This window comes from Peromyscus maniculatus, chromosome 6 (assembly GCF_049852395.1).
Source record: "Peromyscus maniculatus bairdii isolate BWxNUB_F1_BW_parent chromosome 6, HU_Pman_BW_mat_3.1, whole genome shotgun sequence".
Lineage (NCBI taxonomy): Eukaryota > Metazoa > Chordata > Mammalia > Rodentia > Cricetidae > Peromyscus > Peromyscus maniculatus.
Window position 1 is genome coordinate 24,367,956 of NC_134857.1, and position 14,831 is coordinate 24,382,786.

A 14,831-nucleotide genomic window follows, 5' to 3' on the forward strand; every position below is an offset into this window, starting at 1 on the left:
TAGACAACCATGCTTGTCGCCTGAGCGGCTGCCTGGAAGAGAATGGGGAAGAGAAGAGGAGAAATCCATACCTATTTAGTGGCGTGGACGTGCAGGTTAGTGGCATGGCAGACAAGCACTCATTTGGTGTGGAGGAAACTTTAGGAGAAGAATAAGATCCAAAGTGTTAGTGAATGACGCAAACTTGGAAGAAAACAAAATGGGGAGGAAGCTGCAGTTTCTGAATAATTGAAATAAGCAAGCAGAGTCACCAAGCAGCCTGGATGTGCTCTAGAAAAGACGATGGCCGCCTTGTTTTTTTTAAGGCAGAGTCTCTTACTGAACATGAAACCCACCATTCTGGCTAGACTGGCTATTCAGGAAGCTCTTGGGACCTGCCTGTCTTGGCCTCTAGCATTGGGCCACAGATACCAAGCCATCATCCCACTTGTATATGGGTGTTAAGGATATGAATTTGTTTTGCAGAGCAGACTACCTTCCCCAGCTCCCAGTGAAACGATTCTTTCACACACCTGTCCGACACTCCTGGAGAGACCTCCAAACTCACACCAAATGCTTTTCCATCACATTGTTCCCCATCAGTCTGCTATATAAACGCTTCAAAACTACCCACATCTAAACCATTACTAACCAAGTGGCAAATTGCTGCCAGTTATTGACTGAGTTCTGTTTAGAATGATATCTTCATAGAGAACAAATATGAAAGATTTATCAGTTTGGCTGATGCAAAAATCCCACGGTACTTTGCTTGGAAGTTTGTATGATTTACTGTGGTTCAGTTTTTAAGTGGTACAAAATTATCCCTGTTTATTGCAGCAATTTAGGCTTCTAAATCAATCTTTGCTTACACGTCTTCATCTCTCCACCCATGACTCTATAATATAAATGGTTCAATATGAATGACATGAAATATAGGAAGAACATTATTAATAATAGCAAGAACTAATTTTTCAAGGTTCCACAAGCACAGATCCCTCTGTTTGCATAGCTTTCTGCTGCCACTTGTAGAAAAATCAATTCATTGTTCAGGAAAGAAACTAAATGTCTTTTCCTCTTTCGCATGAGCCACTTTTAAAGGTTGATAGACTACATTAATGAGTTTACTTTGTGACTTGTTCCAAGGTAGATGGTTTGGCAATTCCAAGCAAGAGTCATTGTATATTCTAGAAAAAAAAATAAACCACAAAAAAGACTTGAACTGTTTAAGACATCGCTCATATGATGGGCAATAAATTTTTATGGCTTATATTTTAATATCATGCCCATATTCTGAAAGGTGTTATTTTAATCTGAGAAGTCTTAGAAGTGTTGAACACTGAAATATGAGAGAAGGTGAATATAATTGCACATTCATAGCACGCCTTCACAAACCGAATCAACTGGAAAAGGAGCCAGACAAATTGCAGGAAGCATGGTGTCTGAGCAACTATGTGTACTACAAAGCATGGATAGTGTTGCCTAAATGCCTCACTGAAATCAACAAAAAAATTCCCCTACTAGAAACTTCTGTGATTACTTTTGGGGAATTATCATTTTGTTTAAGGCTCTATATTCTTATATCTAACCCTAAAAATGACTATCTCTTTCCGATTTGCCTGCTGTGGGAGACGGGCTCCCACCTTTTCCAGGTTCTCTTAAGGAGAGAGGGATAAGAAAATGTCAGATAGAAAGAGAGACCTAGCCAACAAGAGGAAAGACAGAAACACAGGATAGCTTTGGGAGGACCTAGGGCAATACCCAACGGCCCAGAGCTTCATTCAAAAGGGCTTTTTATAACAATGCCAAGGGGCGAGGCAAAATACCTCCACCTTGCTAGATACAGCCAAGTGCAGATCCTTCCAAACACCTGGTAACCACACCTGTGGTCAAATCATTCCTTTATGCAGCCCTGCTGGGTAAAGCAAGCTCAGATTCTCTGGCCCTGAGTAATTTGGGCCCCCACAGTTCTCCTCTTCATTCTCAACACTTTTCTCAAGGCTGAGATGCACAGAATTCTTCTACTGTATTTGCCCGGGCGCTCAAGAAACTCAGTCCGCTCAGCTCACATTAGCCTAACTTCAATAAACAGCAACCCCTTTTCTCAGATTTCCCATAATTTCGACAATCACTGCACTGGGGTCATTTCCCTTGCCAATAAGATGAAGGAGGCCAGTCACACTAACTCACGACCCCCAGTCTATAAGCTCAGTTATTTCAAGGCAGAATCATGTAATAATTTCCAAGTTTCATGGATTCTCTGTGAATCTTATTACTAATGTTTTCTCTAATGTCAAGAAACAATAACCTGTTCTGTTATGTTTTCCAGTTCAGAGCAGGCTCAGTTACTCTTGAATGCCTTTGTGATTGGTCTTCCAGTCACAATAAAAGCTACATCCACTGATTTGTCCAGAAAAAAAATCCTATTTCCAGGAAGTCAGAGAAGACAAAATATGCAAAAGAATTCACATTTTCGCTACGTGTAACTAACAACAATCAGTAAGATCGCCGACCGCAATACTAAACTTGGCTCCACTGTGCAGTAGGCTCGGTCTTGGGTAGGGATGAGTGTATAATGTATGACAGAAGCCAAGTTGTACCGTGCACTTTCACAACTTACTTGAGGAGTTGTTGTCCGTATGTGAAGTAACAGGTTACCCAGTTGCATTTTGGCTAAGGCTAATTCTAGCATTTTTCAGAGTAAAACAGTGTTGAAATCTGAAGATCCTATGGGCAGCATCTCTAGTCTCCTCTAAGTCTTGACACCATTGTCCTCTGGGATTGCTATGCAGCTGATCTTCTTTGTCTGTTCCTGGCCCTCATTTAGCACATAATATTTTCTGAGTAATGTAAATATGCCCTGACAGATTTTATACATGAAGTAACCACTCAGGCCATTCATCAGACTCCTGTGAATAAGCAAAAAAATAAATAAATTCAAAGATGAAGAAGAAGTAGAAAAGGCCTTTCTCTGTATCTTCCTTATCAAAATGTAACATCATGAGGAAAATACAAATTGAAAGAAATGGGTCTTTTCTCCTCTGCTTTGTAATACCAAGAACTGTAGCTCCAGCCAATACCAAAGTATAGCTCCTATATATTTAATAATATTCTATCCCTATTAAGTTAGACTCCAGGAGAAATATTTTTTGGAATGTAGGGCCTTCTTAATCATGAACTCAGCATCTTAGAGCGGGTCGGTGGACAAGTAGAGCATTACTGGTGAGTACTGGTGAATAATTAATCTACATTCTGGAATGGATCTTCAGATTTCAGAAACTTACAATGCCCGGTAAAAATCTGTCATTCTCGCCCTTTGAAAGTCTTGAAATTGCCACTGTCTATAGCCAAATATCATTTTCTAAAATCTGTCCCCCTGAGCAAGGATTTATAAATCCCACAGTTAGACAACGGGAAATTATCCAAGGAAAAGTTGTCCAAATAGGCGATTATCCAAGAGACTGAAGCCAGGACAACCCTCTGGCAGGAATCACGCAGGTTCGGCTGCAGCTGCTTATTAAGGATGGACACCAATCCGCTCTCTGAAGAGTGTATCCAGGAAAAACAGACTTGAAAGACTGTTTTGTGTGCTAAGCTATTGGTTTATACTTAAAAGAAAAAAACAAGGGAAGAAGGCATACACACTTGCATGTCTGTGGTGTTTTTTCCTTCTAAATAGTTACACCATAACATCACAATTCTGGGGCATCTCTGGACTACCCAAGCAGCAAAGTGAATAATGGCCTGGGAGACTGAAAAAATAGCTAGCAGTATGAGATGTGTCCCTGTGATCCCTGAGAAAAATAATAATAATCTTCCATGGATGAACTAGTCGCACGCATGCAAACTCACTTGATGCTCCAGATAACCCAGAAAAAAAGGTTTATGAGCCTCCTTTCACGAATAAGGAAATTAAAGCATGGATAGGCTGGACACCAGTCAATGGCACCCAGCTAGTAAGAAAAGGGCAAGAATTCAAAGCAGGAGTTCTCAGTGGAGAAAAGGTACTGTAGCAGAACGCATTCTGTGTGAGAAGGGCACAGCAGTCACCACCTACACTGCAACGTGGGATGCTAAAGATTCCACTTCAGCCTCCTCAGAATGTCTAGTGTCTCCTTCACCAAAAGAGAAACAGTAAATTCATACTGACAAGTCAACATTAGGTCTATGTCCCACCTTATCACGACAATGTCCCTGGTAGTTTTTAGTGTTTCAAGTTAATACTCCTTAACATGTCACAAGTTTTTATCAAATCTCCTTTGCAAGTGAACCAATCCTGAAAGTGTCTTCTGTCTTTCTTATTCTGAGGAACATAAAAGATATGTTGACTACCCAATGAAGGCTGGTGGTATAGCTCAGTGGTTGAATGCTTAGGGTGGATTCCCAGTACTAGAAGACAGATAAATGATAGACAGACCGACAGATGTTCCACCTTCTTGATGCTCTTAAGATCTGCACATGTTTTAGTAGAGATTCCTTACAGAATGAAGGCGAGTCAATTTTTATGTTTATACTGTCACACATTCTAAGTCCATTACCTGACCAGCATAAATACACTGTGTTCATTTTACACCTGCTTCCTGGGTTCCACTGTATCAGATACTAGGCTCAATTTGAAGATTAAAGTATAAAACAAAAATATCCCTATATTCATAAAGTATTAGTAAAACAAATAGACAAATAATACTTGATAGAATATGCTTTGTAAAAACAAATATTTTAAACAAAAACTAATTAATCTAACATTTCCAATAATCTCTGCTAAAATCATCCCTTTCATTTGGTTATATGGCATCAAGATGTGTACCCTTGTATTTCTCTCTTATGCCTCTGTTGGTTCTGCTCTGCTCTGCTCAGCCCTTAAGTACCAGCATCCTCTCTAGCCTGTGGAGTTGTTCCTTTTTCTTAGGCGTCAAGCTCTCCCTAACTGCTCCCCATTTCCCCCAGCTAGCCACACCCAGTCAATGTTTCCAGCTTACACCCCTCTCTGAGGCCAATCCTATACACAAATAGATTTCCATCTCCAGTAAATGTTTTAGTGTTCCTGAGGGTGTTTGATCATATCAAAGATGGAGTGGCATTTGTAATAGCCAGAACCTGGAAACAACCTAGATGCCCGTCAACGGAAGAATGGATGAAAAAAATGTGGTACATATACACAATGGACTACTACTCAGCAGAGAAAAACAATGAAAGCATGAAATTTGCAGGCAAATGGATGGAACTAGAAAAAAATCATCCTGAGTGAGGTAACCCAAACACAGAGAGACAGTCATGGTATGTACTCACTCATAAGTGGATTCTAGATATAAAATAAAGAACAATCAGACCACAACCCATAGAACTGTGGAGGCTATATATATATAGCATGGAGGTCCCTAGGACGACTGTGGCTTATAATAAATTTCAGTTTTACTCAATTATTGAAAAAAATAGCCAAATGAATGGAAACACATGAACTATGAACCAAAGGCTGAGGGGCCCCCAGCTGGATCAGGCCCTCTGAATAGGTGTGACAGTTGATTGGCTTCATCAGTTTGGGAGGCAACTAGGCAGTGGGACCAAGTCCTGTGCTCATTCCATGAGTTGGCTGTTTGAAACCAGGAACTTATGCAGGGACACTTGGCTTAGTCTGGGAGGAAGGGACTGGACCTCCCTGGACTGAGTCTACCAAGTTGATCACAGTCCTCGGGGGAGGACTTGTCCTGGAGGAGGTGGGAATGGAGGGTGGGCTGGGGGTAAGAGGAGGGCGTGGGAGGGGGGAGAATAGGGGAACCCATGGCTGATATGTAGAACTGAATGGTATTGTAAAATAAAATAAATAAAATTTTTAAAAAAAAGATGGAGTGGCTAACACAAATCTGACTTCATAGGGTTTTGTGAGGTTTTTTGCTTATTTGGTTGGTTGGTTGATTGATTAGTTTTGTGAAACAGAGTCCCATCATGTAACCCTGTCAAACCCGGAACTCGATATGTAGACCAGGCTGGAATCAAATGCACAAAGATCCACCTGTCTTTTGCCTCCCAAGTGCTGGGATTAAAGGTTTGCATTTTGTTTTGTTTTAAGAGATAGACCACGAAAATGGGTAGAATGGAAGTGGGAGAGGATCTGGGAGGAGAAAAATATGATCAAAATATAGTATATGAAATTCTCAGGGGGGAAAAAATAAAACATTTTAAAAGATGTGGAAGGCACCAACAATGTTATTGACATTTACTACCTAGGTATCAGCCCAAACACCAAAATATGAGGAACATTCCCCTATAACTTTCACTGTCCAGAACACCAAAATGCTTCTACCAAGAAACACTAGCCTACAGCAGCATTGACCCAATCCTCAAGTTTCACATTGATGATGGAGAAGAGGAGGATGAGGAAGACAAAGAGGATTCAATAGTGTAGAGAGTCTCTGAAATCATATATGATATATATCATCTAAGTGAACCATGAACTCTGGGAAGATAGACAATGGAACAAAGGCAGAATGAAAAATAACAATATCTTTAATATGAAACAAAAGGGATTCCAAGAAGGCATCCATTACATCAGAGTCTTATTTCTCATTTATCATATTTATTATTTTGTGGCAAAGGGAATCCATTCATAACTTGTGATGTTCACCTCAAATCATGAGGCCTTGTGGCGATCGTTCCTTCTAGTGCACACAATCATAGTAAGAAGAAAGACAGACAGAAACCAGGGAGACAGAAGGAAGCCTCTCTTCTCTCTCTCTCTCTCTCTCTCTCTCTCTCTCTCTCTCTCTCTCTCTCTCTCTCTCTCTCTCTCTCTCTCTCTCTCTCTCTCCTAATTGGAATTTTCATGAAAATATCTGAATAGATGCCAAAGACTCAAAATTCTCATGTGATGCTTGAAGGAGAAAGAAGGATGCTATTTCACCTAATAAAACTCAGGAAGGAAAATGCTGGCTGATGCAAATTCTAAGTACCAAACAGGTGCCTCAAGAGCTTCAGGACACTGTCTGCTTACGTGACGGATTCGTTAGTCCCTACAACTGTGTGGTCTTCACAGACTGCATTGGAGAACATGATCCTTTCCTCATTTTTCCCAATTATAGCAGAATAAAATTAAAATTGCTCAATACTGACCCATCCTCGATCATTAAAAAAAGACCTTTACTCTGTTCACAGAGTAGGTGCCCATCACACCTCAAAAATAATTGAATGATGATAAAATTTGCATAGTTTTCTTCAGGCGAAACATACACGATACTTGATATGCCTCATTATTATTTCTTTTTCTTCCCAATTTGCATCCACCTTCTATTTAATGTGGCTTCTGCCTAGGGACAAGGTGTGTAGTAAAACTGAAGGAGTCAAACGAGGCTCTGAGCAAAGTGCCCTCAGAAAGGAGCAACGCTTTTTAACGAGGAGTTGTTAGGGAACCTCTGAAAATTGCAATACATTGTTCTTCTGCAGCAAACTGGAAACTAGACTCAAAAAGCATCTAGGGTTTTGGTTTTATGGGTGGGTTTTGTTTTTGTTTTACTTTTTTTTATTTTCGTGCGCTCACGAGAGCGTGCGTGCTTGGTGCGTGCTTGGTGCGTGCGTGCGTGCGTGCGTGCGTGAGTGTGCGTGTGTGTGTGTGTGTGTGTGTGTGTGTGTGTGTGTGTGTGTGTGTGTGTGCATATGCCCTTTGAGGCCAGAAGAGGTCATCAGATCCCCTGAAGCTGGAGTTACAGTCAGTTGTTACCCACTGTGGGTGCTGGAAACCAAACTCCAGTTTTCTCTAAGAGCAGTACTTGCTTCTAACAGCTGAGTCATCCTCCCGGCCCCCAAACCTCCTTTGAAATTCGTACTCAGAAATCCAGGGACATAGGAGAAAGTGATTGCTTTGTTCAAAAAGGTTTTGTTTCTATCAGCCTCAACTCCCTTTTCTCCCATACTATGATGTGACTTTCATGTGGATTTTTGGTGTGTGTAGTTCGTTATGTTCACATTATACTGTAGGGTTGTTTATCCAACTCCATTGGCTTTTTTCTGACTTCTTCCTCCAACTCCTGTCATAAAATGAGTCATAACTGCGCATGAGAGAGCCTCTCGACCAAGCACAGTTTATTCTCTGCTTCATACATGTCATAGTACATCTACTTTATGACCAGTCATGGGTGGTACTGAATCCAGGTAAAGTGTGTACGCTTTTCCTACAACATATAAAACCTAAGTGGAACATAGCTAGAAATGGCCCACACTTAGACTTCTCATCCTAAGCTAAATAAACTCTATTCCAGCTTGTTTTCTCAGCAGCCTGGGTCCCATGGCTCTAAGTTCCAAGTTTCTATAAAATCACTTGCTTTTCCTTTGCCGCGCCTGATAATTTGTCTCTAAAAGATGATCTCCCGGATGCTGTTTGTCATGAAAACAGTCTGGCACACTACAAGTAGACTTAATGAAGTTTACAAGCACATCACTGCCCTTGCCAGGGAAATAAAAAGACTGGTTAAAATAATATTTCTAAAGTAAATCCTTTCTTCTAGGCATGTATCCTTCCATATTCATACAGTCCCAGCCAAAAATAAAAAAATAACACCGCTCAAGATCTCAGGCTCAAAATGATTGCATTTTAATTTTGTACCAATTTGGGCTCTTGCTGAGTTTGCCCCAGGGAACATATAAACCGAAAGGAGAGGGAGTTGTTTTCCTTTGGTATCCCACTCTTCATTGTTCATCTCTCACTCTTACGAATTCTTTCAATAATTGAGTCTAAAAACATTTTATTTTAAGTTTTTTTAAGATTCCATTTTATTATTTATCCACATGTCAATTCCTCTAGAACTGGAGTTACAGATGGTTGTAAGCTACCATGTGGGTGCTGGGAATGGAACCCAGGTCCTCTGGAAGAGCAGCCAGTGCTCTTATCTGCTGAGCCATCTCTTTAGCCCCTTGTTTTAAGTTTTAAAGATTTATTTATTGTACATGAGTATGTGTCTGTGTGAGTATATTCCAGCTGAGTACAGCACCCAAAGAAGCCAGAGAGAGCATCAAAGGCCCCGGAGTTGCAGTTACTGGCAGTTATCAGCCGCACAAAGTAGGTGCTGGGAACCGAACCCAGGTCCTCTGAAAGAGTCCAAGTGCTCTCAGCCCCTGAGCCATCTCTCCAGCCCCTGTTGTTAAGTTTCAAGAGGTAAAAAAGAAAACTGGAGTCTTTACTAAATATCACTAAAACTAAATCATCTCAACCCTTTTCTCATCAAGATTAAGATTAGGAGAAAATATTCTTTAGTAAAAATCATCCCAAGATTTAAAAACACCAGTTATAGTTACATAAACCAGTCAAAAAAGAACAAAATTACATCTTAAGTTAAAGAGATACACTAAAAGTAAGCCCAAATTTCCCCAAAACACAGGAAGATTAAGCTTTTCATTTACTAAAGGAACTATCTCATGCAATGTGAGGCAGAGGCAATAAACTGAGTAAGGTATGTTCTTATCATGGAGCATTATTCATGCTCACAATACTACCCCCCTCAGATAAGATTGTCTCCCACCACAGCTAAGACTCTACCCTCCGGCTAAGACTCTCCCCCAGCCCCAGCTAAAACTACCTCCCAGCTAAGACTCTCTCCTTTGCCCTTACTATCAAGAATATTTATTTATAGCTTATTAAAAGTCAAAGGTCATAAAATATAGTTTCTAGTGGTTCCAATTTTTCTCTCTAGTAACAATACACTTAGGGGATAGAGAAATGGCTCAGTAGTTAAGAACACTGACTGCTCTTTCAAAGAACCTGGATTCAGTTCCTAGTACCTACACGGTTGCTCACAACCACTTGTAACCCCAGTTCCAGGGGTTCTATCTAGTGCCCTCTTCTGGCCTCTGAGGGCACCAGGCACATATGTGGTATACATATATACAAGCAGGCAAAACACTCATACACATAAAATAAATAAATCTTTTTAAAAAGAATAATACCCTCAGGACAGCAAGATGGCTGAGCAGGTCAAAGCTTGCTGCCAAGCCTGACGACCTGAACTCAATGCCTGGAGCTCACATGATGGAAGGAGAAAACTGACTCCAGAAAAACTTGTCCGCTGACTTCCACTCTCATGTACCTTTCCCCCAAAAATTAAATAAATATAAAATAAAAAGAAAGTGAACTCTCAACAGGACTGAGGAGATGCTTCAGCAGACGAAGTATTTTCTGTGTGATCTCAAGGACCTGAATTCTGATCCCCAGCAGCCAATGCAAAGCCAGTCATGCCAACACACACATGCAGTCCCCGCTTGGGGAGAGATGGGAGAGTCCTGAGCACACAGGCCAGACAGTCTAGCCCAGTGGTTGAGCTCCAGGTTCAATGAGAGACACTATCACAAAAACATAATGTGGCAAGAGATCAAGGCACCCAAGTTGATACCTCATCTTCGCATTCAGGCATATAATCATATGCATGTGTGTTTATACACATTGACATGTCTGCGTGCACACACACACACACACACACACACACACACACACACACACACACTTACAAAGACTTCTCCCTAGCAGCTGTCTGTTTAATCTTCAACTATCTTTCAACTCTCACTGTCTTTATTAGCTATGCTCACTACCCAGAATCGCTGCTGGCTCAAGCATCCTTTCTCAACTAACCTTTAAGACCTTCAGTTTGCCCCAACACTCTTGAACTCAAGGTTTGTTACAGCGTTCGTCTCTGGATAGCTTCTCTCTAATTAGTACTTATGTTGACATGGAATTTCAGGCAAGTCTGCCTACTACTTCCTAATCCACTTCGGTTCCTGGACCAGACAGGCATTCATAAACGAAAGCGTGTGTAGGCAGTAATATCTCAAGCACTTAATGGAGGCTGCATTTCTCAAAAAGGCTCCCAAAATACAAGCTTGACTGAGAAGAGGAAGCCTGCCGGACCCAGGAGAGGCATAAAGGAGACAGTTGTTGCAGCAAAGAGTCCAGGGGAAATGCTCAGGACAGGAAGGGGGAGGTGAAGGATGCAAGTGAGTCGTGGCCGTTGACTTCTATGTGAAGAATTGGGGAAATACTCGGAATAAAAGAAGACGTGTAAACATTAGAACAGGAAACTGTGTGTTCAGCATAGACCAAAGTCTGTGGTACACTTGTGTGTTTCTAGAAAGAAAACACACCAAGGACTGATGGAGGTAGCTTTCCCTCCTGCATAAACCTTGTTTTGTTAAAATCATTTCAGCACAAGTGATGCCTTGTGATGGTGAAAATACACATCGTGAACAGCTCGTGACAACGTGGCTCCTTCCTACCTCTGAGATAATGTGTGCAGATGTAATTTCACGGCACTCAGTAAAACGAGACACCAAAATAAATCCATCTACTGAGTCAGACCTCTTCTTGCAGTGCTGGGGCACACACTAACCTCTGACTGACCAGTCACTCCAGCACAATAGGTGACAGACTGTGAGACAGTGATGGCCTCTGCCCTCGGCAGTCCATCATGGCCAAGAGGACACACCATACTTCTGGTCTGCCTGGCTCCAGTGTCCTGGAAGTGCAGTTAGCAGCTTCTAGGCTACCTTGTGCCTCAGGCTGACACACAGTCCCAGCCCCAACCCCAGGATCACCCTCCTTGATTTCCTCAGTGGATGTCATATGACTCTTGGGGCACTACAGTCTTCAGAAACAGAGACAGGCTCACACCTTAACACTATCTTGCAGGCATGGAGCCATTGTTCTCACATACCATCCTGACACCAAGCCCTCCCTGAGTGATGCCCAGATTCCTCAGCTTATAGTCAGCTCTCCCACCTCCCAAGGCAAGAAGGCCAGACACTGGGCTCTGAGCATCCACCTCTCCAGTCCTGCCTTTGTATGTATGTGGTCTTTCTTAGGTTTCCATACGTCCATCTTCTCCCCAAGACAGTAGTTCTCCCCTTCACAGGGACCATATGGTGGCGTGGCTTCAAGGAAACACTACTTCTGGAAGGCTGACAGTACTAGATTTCCATGTTCTCAGGACACCTCATCATGCATGCATTTTTTTCTATAATCTCTTCTGCAGCGTATTTTAGTCTAACAAAGAGAGTTCTTGGGCCATTCTGAAAGTCACTGGCATGCCAATCATATTCCATGTCCGTGGGTAAATTTTTCTGGGAATATATTCTATTTTAGATCCTCAGAGAACAAAGCACCAGGGTCTGGAGAGAGGCTGAGCAAATAGGAGTGCGTGCTGCTCTTGTAGAGGACCCGAATTTGATTCCTGTCACGTTGGTTGGCTCACAACCGCTTGTAACTCCGGCTCCAAGGAAACCAGTGCCCTCTTCAGGCTTCCTTGGGTACACACTCTGCATACATTCACACAGGCATACACACATGCACATAAACAAAATATTTTTTTAATTTACAAGAAAAACAATCCATGTGGTGGCACACATGCTTAGTCCCAGAGCTTGGGAGGCAGAAACAAGTAGCTTTCTATGAGTCTGAAGGGAAGAGATCTTAAGAGTTTTTGTCAAAAGCTTCAATCCACCACAGATAATTCATGTGACCTGCTTGACCTGCACATATATTGGCAGTAGAGTGGTCTTAGCTGTTATGAGGGGTGGAAACATATGTGAACGAAGTGTCAGAAGCAAAGAGATGATACTTATGTGACCACCACGTCCACATCCACCCACTAAGGTGGTGACTTCCATGACAACCCGCAACAAGAGTGCTACTGAGTCCCTGCCATCTTTGATGCCACTTTCCACTAAGAACATGCTAACACTGATGCCAGAGGAAAGACGCATCACCACTTTTGAGCTCTGCCTTCATTGAAGAATGTAGGAACCATACACAGACAGAATCTGAACCCAGAGTATACACTGTAGGATGCTATGAAATGATGTTTGGCTATTTACAGAAAATTATACACCAGAAAGTTGTGTGTGTGTGTGTGTGTGTGTATGTGTGTGTGTGTGTGTGTGTTCACAAAACACACAATTGGAGATAAAGATCTATTCACCCCACTGGGCTAATCATGGAGACAGAAAAGGAGAAAGGGAAGGAATGGGTGAATTAAAGAATCTAGTGAGATGGAGGTCTGAGTTCAGGGAATGATGGGAATGGAGAGAGAATGGGTGAGCGTGCCAAACAGGACTCAGCTGGGAAACACAAGAAAATGAAGCTGTGGGGCCAGCCAGTTCTTGAGGGATTGATTGACTTCCAAATTACAAATAAGGAGTCTCTCATCTTTAGGGAAGAATCCTACATCTGGTCATTTAAAACTTTACAAGACCCCACCTCATTTAAATCAACTGCACTTAAAAGGCCAGAACCACTTAATCATTTGTGGGGTATTTTCTCAACCTACTTACTACAATTAGCAATTGCGTGAAAGAAAAGTCGGGAAGTCTTTGCAAGATTATCAAAACCAGTAACCTCCATAGAGATGCCCTTGGTTTTTTCTGTTGTGTAAATGGAAACCACCATTGAAACTGTTAGTAAAAATGTCACTTGGAGCTGGAATTATGGCCCCAAGGTTAGGAATGCTTGTTGATCTTCTGGGGAACAGGAGTTCAGTTCCCAGCACCCGAGTTAGGCAGCTTACCACTCCAGGGTACTGGGAACCCAAGTAAGTGCTCTAACTGCTTGGCCATGTCTCCATCCTCGAGAGAGGTGACCCGTTGATCAGTCTGTACACAGCCTGTGCCTTCCACCTCTGCATGTGCTGCGCTGCGTGTCTTTATTGTCACCTTAAATCTGAGCGGCTGGGATCACTCCTACCAGTTCTGCAGGAGACTGGATCTACTGATGTTCACACGGGACTGAGAGAAAAGACTCATGAGGCTCCACCCTGAGGATATATGAGCATCAAGCATCTGCTGAGAGGGGCAGTCTCGGTAATGTAGCAGCCAGTAAGTACTCAGTGTTCCTGATAGTAACCTCAATAAACTCACAGGTCCACCACACCGGGCTGGGGTGGAATCCATTCGGTCTGCCGCTGCCCTCTCTTCTATAAAGTTAATGGAAACAAGCTTCCCGTGGAAAGTCACGCTGCAACCTCTCAAACCCTTCTTTGATTGTGTTTTCTGGATGTCACCGAGTCTCCCCAAGATAGAAAACGTTTTTTCAAAGCTTTCTTTTCCAACTAGAACTTGAAATTTTGAAGAGTCGCAGCTCCCCCTGGTGGCCGGCCGCCGCGGTTCACGGCTCAATTTTTAGGAGAACAATAAAGTTTAAGCAACATCACACATCTTCCAGGTGTGGTTTCTTTTTCCCCCGTAAATACTTACAAAAGCTAATTCTTGTTTCTGAGATGGAGCATGGCTTGCAATAGATGACTCACAGCCCACTGGAGAATAACTGTGGTCCAACCGAACACTGTTCCTGGGCATCAGGGAAAGATGTATTAAAATAAAAAATATTAAGGGGCTGTGAGGCACAAGTCTGAGCCACTGGAATGACGATCTAGTCCTGTTATGTTGATGCCTAGAGATGAGATCTGTGGCCATAAATCTGTCATGACTGCGCTTCACTTTCTTCATCTATGGTAAGGGGTTGGCAGTGTTGATGAGCTTACAGGAACCTGGGCTAGACGGTTTGTAGTGTGGACACGGGCACCACAGCCTAAATAGAAATGTGCGACAAATCCAATGAGCTGGGGTGGCTGGATTTGCCCCTCAGCTACAGTAATGATTTCCTGAGTTTACCCTCTGAACCCCGCTGTGTGCTTTCTAAGCACTCCGGAATAATGGATTATGTAATCATCAGAGTAATCCCATGAGAGAAACACTAACATCAAACTCACAAGCAAGAGAAGGCTGCTTGATCCTCACCCAACTTCACACCAGCAATAATTGGTTAAAAAAAAAAAAAACCTGCAGGTTCATGTTCCCATCTGCCCACTATACTTCCAGAACATCACTTT